Source organism: Schistocerca piceifrons, chromosome X (genome assembly GCF_021461385.2).
Source record: "Schistocerca piceifrons isolate TAMUIC-IGC-003096 chromosome X, iqSchPice1.1, whole genome shotgun sequence".
In the NCBI taxonomy this organism is placed as follows: Eukaryota; Metazoa; Arthropoda; class Insecta; order Orthoptera; family Acrididae; genus Schistocerca; species Schistocerca piceifrons.
In genome coordinates, this window is record NC_060149.1 from 802,936,661 (window position 1) to 802,946,071 (window position 9,411).

Here is a 9,411-nt window from a genome sequence, read left to right on the forward strand (position 1 = left end):
CCTGATAATTTTTCATGGACTGAGTGATACATAGCATTGGTGTTACATTCTTCCTCTAAAAATCTTGGAACTCTTAATGAGTGGCAAATGGATACTTTTTTCATTCAGGATAATCCATAGAAGTGTTTCACTCAGTATTTTTGTTGAGATTATTACGCAAATTTTTGTGGCAGTTTGTTTATGAAATAGATGTCTAAATTACAAATTAATGCGTCCAAATTTACTTATTGCAGTGGATTATTATTAAATGAATTCTCTCAGTAATGGGAATGTCAAAAATCAACTACTTTCTAGTGCAGTTATTTATTAAGAAAACTTGCAGCTGTATAGAAAGGAACATAGCTTTAATGGTTTTGTGATTTGTTTGAGAATGATATGCTCACCTTATGATCTCTTCTATTTCCATGCAAGAATTAATAATTAATCTGTTCCATTGCACTTGCTCCCAGAGATTTTTTTCCCCTTTTGGATGTTCATTCATTTTCAGTTTGTGTGTGTGTGTGTGTGTGTGTGTGTGTGTGTGTGTGTGTGTGTGTGAGAGAGAGAGAGAGAGAGAGAGAGAGAGAGTGTAACTGCTCCTTGTGACAGCATTGAGCTTTGTAAAGCACAAGGATCCTTAGTTTGAAAGCGTCTTGGAGATATGTCTGTGTTTTTCTTAAGACAATAATTCAAAAAAGAGATTTAAAAATATTAAAAAGTAAATACAAATTGCACAGCTGTTGTAAGATATTAATACTAGTTTTTCTTTTTCATTTAAATTTTGTGGCAGACAGAGCCAAAAAAAAAAAAAATAAATAAAATAATTAGATATCATCTGTGAATGAAGGGGATTTCATTGTCACCCTGAGTAAGTTTTCATTTTTGTTTTCAGCTATATCTTATATAGGCAGCCATATAAACGTATTAATATTTCGAGTTACTTATTTAATCAGAAATTAATAAGAAAATATATCAAAAATTAACTCTACAGACAGAACAACATCATCCACTCAAACAGCTGGTGAACATAAAAGGTGGAGTAGCACAGAGAAATATTTTCTTTTTTTGGGGGGGAGGGGGGGGGGGAGCAGCTTTGATTATTAGTGTTAGAGAGCTTTTGAGCTATTCCTCCTAATGAGAAAGAGACAGCAAGGGGAAAAGGAAAAGACAATTATGCCGCCCCTCTGTCCAGATTCGTGTCTGTCTTTATCTATGTTTCGTCCTTGTCTAACATCTATGGTCCAACTATACATATTTTAGTAATTGTTAAGTGGAAGCCCCTATATAAAAAAAACAGCACTACGTCATTATCTGGTATTTCGTATGGCATTCAGGTCATTACCTGATATTTCTTAGGTCACTCAATTAATATAATTCTAAACTCAGTATTAATTATCCTATGATTCTTAACATTAATATTGCTGTTTCTTTATCTATGACTATGTTGACATATTCATAAGTAAAAGATTTGATCTGTTACCAGTCACAAAGTGATATATAACTTTTTATATTGAACTATTTCTTTCCCATATGTTCCCATCAACAGATTCAATCACATATGGCATCACAGCTCCATGTTAGTAAAAAAATATTGACATTTTAAACAAATAACATTTTGTACATAGTTGTGCTATCTCAAATTCTGGTGTATTGTCACACTTGTAGGAAAACAGATGTTAACATTTCTTTTTAATGAAAGTTTGCAGGATATATATATATATATATATATATATATATATATATATATATATATATATATATATATATTTTTTTTTTTTTTTTTTTTTTTCTTGAAGTTTTATTTGAGCGCACAGATATAAATAAACATGGAGAAGTATAATATTTTTGTTGCATGGCTAATATTTAGTTCTTCTTTTGGTGTGTTATTGTAGTGCAGGAAAGATTTTCTTTGCCAGAACAGCACATCATTTTATATTTTCGGATTATCAGGAGGCTGTAGTTTGCACAAGAAGTGAGGTATTATCTGTTTGCTTAAGCAGTAATACTTAGAAACTGATTTTACCTTGTGTGGTGGATGTTTGGGTCATCATGTATTTTTTTGTTATTCGTAACATCACAAGAAGGCAGTAAAACATGAAGACGTTGGCATTTAATAAAATTTCACTTGTTTTCCCCCATTTTGTTGTTGTATTAAACTACTAAATTTAAGAGGCAACAAAGAGCTAATCTGATTGGCAAAGATCATGTTAATTTATTATGGACTTTGTGATAAATTTCAAGTAGTGTCAAGTCACATATGTATAGTCTAGAAACAGTTCTTTGTACATCGTTGTTGTCATCATTATTGTTGTCAGTGATGGTGGTTGTTCTTTTGAATGTTGTTGCTGTTGGTGCTGCAGTAGGCATAAGCTTTTTTGTTTTACTGTTTGAGTTCAGATTTTATTTATTATTCAGTACTTAAAGAAATTGTGTTTAATTAGTTATATAATTTAGCTAAAATATAGCTTTCATAAGGATATGTTGTTGAATAATGAGGATTATTAACAACATACATTTGTACTCCTAACGGTATTATAGATATGTAGCAAAATTGCAAGTGAAGTATTTTGTTAAGGTCTTCAATTACTGTGCCTTGTAATTTTACAATTTTTAGGTAGGTACATAACTTTGTGATCTGGTGCTGTAAATGTAGCAGACTCACAGTCTGGAAGGGGTATTCTTTGAATCCCTTCATATAAACAATGCTGATTGTTTAAAGCTTTCAGTAAATGTTTGCACTGCAAATGTGTTGACATGGTATCCTGTCACTGTTTCTAAATTTCACATCTCCGTATTTATGCACCTTTTGTTATTCATCCTTTAGGTTGTCTCTGAAAAGTGAGTCTCCTGTATGTATGTTTGTTTTTTTAAGAAGAGGTGTTTTATACACAGAATCCTCCCTTCTGATGATTCTGATTTTTCTCTAAAATAATAATGATAATGTCGTAACTTTCGACACAGAGTCATCAAGAGAATACCAAGCCCAGTTACAGATTCTTCTTAGCAGAACAGTAATGGCCATTACATAGAAATTTCCAAATTATCTAGTGTTTGTTCTGTGACTTCTTGTCTCTGTATTGATCTACAGAATGGCAGTGAAGTAATCATGCTTTATATTAACATGTGAAGGTTGACTGGGATGCCTGAGTAATAAGAGTAACTAGAATAATAAGGAGTTTTGTGCACCTCCGAAAGCTGTTGACTTCAGTTTGATTGTAGAACTGTGCAGCATCAACCATAAATCAAACTGTTAATCAAGCTGTGACCATTTGATATACATACACCCAAAAATTATTTGTTTTTTCAAATATTTTTGCTGTCCATCTGACAACAAGAAGCTAAAACTTAAACTACTGTATGAAAACCCAATGAAACAAATGTATATTTATTATCCTCCTCCACTTTCCATCACCTCAGCCACTTCCCCTTCTTGGGTGGGAGGGTGACAGAGGGGAGGCAGCAGTGTTGCTGTCATGTGCTTGAAAAGCACAGTTGGCGTGAAAATTCAGTAAATGTCTGGTGTGTAATTGAACTAATTTTAGTACTTGTGCTTCTGCAGTACGAATTATTCTCTGCACAGTCTTTTAAGTTAAAGAGATCCTAATGAGGCAGCATTACAAAACCACTGTTGTAAGTATTTGTTTCTGAGCATATGTATCAAATGGAGGAGGGAGAGGAGACAACTACTTAATTAGGGATGTGAGGGGGGCATACCAGATAGGTGGGTAGGATGATGCCTTGAAGCCAGATGTTGATGCATTGTTGATGGTTATTTGCAATAATTCATTACTAAGTTATTTCATTTTTTTGTAAAGGAGTACAATTTTTGTCGATTGGTATAGTTGCTTTTGCTACCATTGGTTGTGTGTTCAGGAAACAATACTGTATTCAATATTATTTAAATGAAATTCACTTTGCTTTGTGTTAGGTTTTCATTTATGAGAAGTGGTTTTCAGTTATCTTGGTACTACTTAGAAGATACTAACTGGCACAAACTATGTGGAACAGACCGGTTATACAAAATGCCATCTACAGTTCTTGCTGTAGAGATGAAGATAAAACAAGAATTGTGAACAATATGTGTCTAGTGCAAGAGACATGATTTCTGACTAATTTCAAAAGAAGCCTGTCTTTAATTTAAGGAGGTTAATATTCTGAGTACTGAATATGAAAACTTTACTAACTCAATGTGTATAGAGAGAAAATTAATCCTCATAATTGAAGAATAAATTAACTTTTGAAACCATTGTTTTGTTATATTTGGAGTTGCTGAGAAGCAAACATACTATGTTATTTTAATGCCATGCTTTCCATAATATCTCACATATAATAATAATAATAATAATAATAATAATAATAATAATATGATCGTAGCTACTTTCATTGTATGTCTGTCACTTTCTGCTTTCATTGTATGTAAGTGTTTATCCTTTCTGTAAGTGTTATTGTAAAATATTTCCCATGTAAAAGCTTGTTTGATTATAACACTGTGGACAAATACGTATTTCTTGCAAAATTTATTACATCTACTGTGAGTGGTTCTGAAATTAGATGATGCAATTTCTCTTTCACCCAGAAACATGATATCCAAAGACTTGTAAAAATAATTTATTTTTAATACAAGTTTAACAATGTGCATTTGTAATGTTATAAAACTACTTTTGCTAAGATTGTAAAGCTGTGATCAATATACAGACAAGCTTTAGAATGTTTTTCTGAAATTGTGAAACAAAAATATATATAGATATATATATATATATGCATGTATATATTAAATATATTTCCATCTTACACAAATTTTTTGTGATGTATAAATTAGTTTTTAATGATCATGAGAACTTTATTATTACAGTATATGCCAAGTCAAATTATAAGTGGTTCATGCAGAATAGCACTATAAACATTATGTAAACAAAGCTTACATATCTTTATTTCAATTTGTAGATTGTGTACGATACAAACTGCAGGCTATACTGTTTTAATTGCAGATTGTATTTAGCTATATTGTTTGCTCAACAATGTGAAGAAAGAAAAAGATGTAAATTGCAAAGTAGCATAGTGCCAGAAACCAAAAACTGGAGCTGGAAATAAGTGCACTTTTCTCATAACTTGTAGCTGCTTGACTTTTGCTAATGCTAGTGTAATACAAAAAATTTACTACAACCATGGCTATGCTTTTATGAGTAGTGTAAAAACTTTTTAGATCTTCATTCAGAATGTAAACAGCCATCTTTAAAATCTGTGTAGTAAATGGTATCGTTTTATGTTCTGAGCAGTTCAATATAATTTTAATTTTAACTAAGTTATTCATTTTCTTGTTTCTGTGGAGTGTTTCATACTTAAATACCTCTGCTGTTAACAACATCAACAACATCCTTTTATGTGGATGTTTCTTCAAAGTAAAACTTGTTTATACATGCATGAGGGAGTGAGGGGGGAGGGAGAAGTTATTTAAACAAAGACATGATAGTTTTTAAATAAATAGTAATCATTGTCAGTCATTCTTGACCACAAAATTATGCTCCCAACATGAATCTGTTCTTAATACAAAATTATTTTCAGAATTTGTAATGTTGTTTCCATTTTGCTGCAGAAACAGCTATTTGCATTTTTAATGTAACTGAACACTATTTGTGGATTAACTGGACACACCATACACTTAGAATACAAGGAAGAGAGGATAAAAACAATATAAAGTAGTGTTCTAATTTTGCCATGAAACAACAAATTCATTATTGTGATTTTTTGGAAAATTAAGTATACATTCTTCATATCAATTTCAAAACTTCTTACAGATCTGGTTTTTAGTGTAGAATAAGCATAAGCTTCACTATGGCAGCTGACAAGTCATTCATTTAGTAGCACAGTTGATCAGGGTGCTGCTAAAATAAGTCATGATTGAGTGTTCAATAATTAAAATTAATTAGTTAATTAAGAATGTAACTGTAGAGATAGAAGTGCTTACTGCCTGAGACTGCCATGCATCTGCAGGTACTGTACTATCTATGAGTGACTTCTATTTTATAATACAAAAGACAATAACAACTGACTACTGTAAAATAGTTATTTCACTTCTTAATTATCAAATTCTTGCTTTACTTGACATCTTGAAGGCAATTTGTTGGACTGCAACATTCACTTTTTCTAATGTTTCTTTATTTATAGTGCAAACCATGGCAAAAAAATTATTTACACAGTGTTACAATACCTTCAGCAAACCTTTTTAACACATAGTTAATCAAGCAGATGAGGAAAATGTATTGTTTGTTTGAACCTATAGTTGCCTTAGAATTATTGTGTAGGCAGGAACAAAGGTCCAGAAATTGTTCTTTGAGCACCAAAATGTGGCAGTAATCAAATTTTGATTCAGTGGTTTGACATTGGCACCATATCTCCTTTATGTTGTTGTTATCATCTGACTTTTGACCACTTAACACTCAGCAGTTCCATAATTGTCACTTTTAGAAATTTATTACATTGTTTAGGTAACTTGCTAAAGCAGTTAAATATTTGAAGGAAAGCATTTTTATAGCCATCAGCTGTACACATTTAACTTTATATTCTTTACCACTTTTGGTTTTTACAGCCATTATCAGTGGAAGAAAAGCAGTGCATCAGATGGATTTCCTGTTACACGTCAATTGTCATTAGTCTTCATACAATCTGTCTGTGTGGTTTATGGCATTGGCTAAATTATGTGTTTCATGTACCACAGTGAGACAATGTGTTTGGTATGCTAATTAGACTTGTATGAATAGTAAGCATTTTTGATCCACCTGATGTAGGGCCTACTGTTTTTCTTCCAGTGATGATAATTGTAACAACTAAGACTCGTAAAGAATAAAGTTGAATGGGTGCAGCTGATGGCTATAAAAAAGCTTGTCTTTTTTCCAATTATAGAAAATTGTCTAGGAACAATACAGAGAAAAAAAGCACTTGTAAAATTATTTCTATTTGAGTTAATCACTTTATTGTGTTATATGTCTGTATTTAAGCTGTTTTGCTTATATGTTACATATTATTATGCCAAAATGTAAAATTTCTGTTTATTTTTCTGTTAAATTATTATTTGAAGTTATTGTTCCAATTAATAATTTTACGAAATGTAATTTTGGACATTTGAGGTTTAAATTCTTGCTCCTATTTAAAAAGGCTGAACAGAACAGTGTGTTGCCTGTGTGCATTTTCATGGCAAATCTACCTGTGATATTTAGTTTTTATGTGCCTTATAAATGAATGGAAAGTGAACAGAATGGATAAAGATGTACAAAAGTGATTCATGCTGTTTGAGCTTTTACACAATTTTATTTACTTTTAGTGTGTTGTACTTTGCAAGATTTTATTATTTATTTTTTAAAAAAGTTTTTTTCTGTTTTTCCTTTCCATTAGACAAAACAATGGCATAATTGTAAACTATATTCCAGAAAAATGTCTTCAAGTAACATTCTTTTCGTACAAATTTACTGTAGTAAGTTCTTTGCACCCCTAATGCTATATGTGTTATTATTATGTTATAAAATAAGCCATTCCACTTGATTTTTTATCATTAGGTTATTGTGTATTTACATCCAAATGGAGTGTGTGTGTACAGATAAAAATGTTAAAATTATCTACCTTCTCAGCAAGCATTGTGCGTACTGACAGTGAAATATGTAAAAAAAGAAAGAAAAAGATAAAAAAACTTCAGCAATTAGTGTTTATCAGTTGTGGCTTTTGTCCGTCAAGTTCCACTTAAAGGCCTTTATAATATTACTTACACACACACACACACACACACACACACACACACACACACACACAAATGTATGTATGTATGTATGTATGTATGTATACATATGAAAATATTAAAAGTATTTTTGTTTACTTCAGTTGTTAATTGTTTGAGAAACATTCCCTAATTCTACCACCATGAATATAGTTGCAGGTTCTTCAGTGCTTAGTGAATGACAGTAATGTTTTCTATTGCAGTTACAAAAAAAATATTGATTAGGAAGGATTTTTTTTGGGAATATGGAATCTGCAGTACATATGCATAAATAATCCCTTTTGAAAATTATATATTTGCAACAAGTGTGTGGTGTGGCTGTATTGCTAGATTACATCTCAAAAATATACCAGTTCCGCTTAAAATTATCTCATCGTGGCTCCCTCTGAGTCTCTGTGGGCTGAAACAGGATTGCAGTGGGTGATCAATGAAAGTGTTTGACTATAATGAATAAAATGTACCATTTTTAACTAAAAATGAGCCTGGATCTTCCCTGATGATACTTGTCCAGCAGAAGGGAAAAGATCAACATGTGTGGACACGAGAATGATGGGATTATACACTGATCAGCCAGAACATTATGATCATTATGATCAGCTACCTAATAGCTGAAATGCCCACCTCTGGCTTGGATAACAGTGGCGATGCATCATGGCATGGAAGCAGTGACACCTGAGTGGGTTGGTGGAGGGAGGTGGCACCACATCTGCACACACATCAGTTAATGCTCGTAAATTCCAGGGAGTGGGGCCATGAGCTCTACACCATGTTCAGTCACATTCCAGATGTATTCGATCGAGTTCAGATCTGCTGAGTTGAGGGCCCAGCACATCAATTGGAACTCGCCACTGTGTTCCTTGAACCATGCCATCACACTCCTCTCCTTGTGACATGCCACATTATCCTGTTGAGAAATGCCACTGCCGTAGGGAAACATAATCACCATTAAGTGGTGTACGTGGTCTGGATCCAGTGTACAGTACTCCTCAGCCACCGTGGCGCCTAGCATGAGCTCGATTGGGCACAGGGATGCCCCTGTGGATGTTCCCCAGAGCATAATGGAGCTGCCGCCAGCTTGTCTTCGTTCTGCAGTACAGTTCCTCTGGAAGACAATGGATTCATGACCTCCCATCAGCATGATGAAGAAAGATTCATCAGACCTTGCAGTGCTCTGCCACTGTGCTGATGGTCACATGCCCATTTCAGTTGTAGTTGCTGATATCGTGGTGTTAACATTGGCACATGCATGGGTCGTCGTCGGCTATTGAGGCCCATCATTAGGAATTTTCAGTGCACTGTGTGTTCACACACACTTGTACTCTGCCCAGCATTAAAGTATGATGTTAGTTACACTTCCTGTCCTATTTAACCAGTCTTCCCAGACTATGAAGTCGGACATCTGTAATAAGGAGTGGCCGACCAATACCACGACCTCTGAACATGATTTCACCACGTGTTACCGACACTCAGCACAGCACTCCTCAAACACCCAACAAGTCATTCAGTTTCTGAAATGCTCATGCCAAGCCTCCAGGCTATCACAGTCTGCTCTTCGTGAAACTCAGATAGGTTGGGTGCCTTCCCCATTATACACACGGACAGCATGCTCACCAATACTACACTGACCATGCATGTGTCTGACTAGCAGTCATTCATTGCCAGATGAT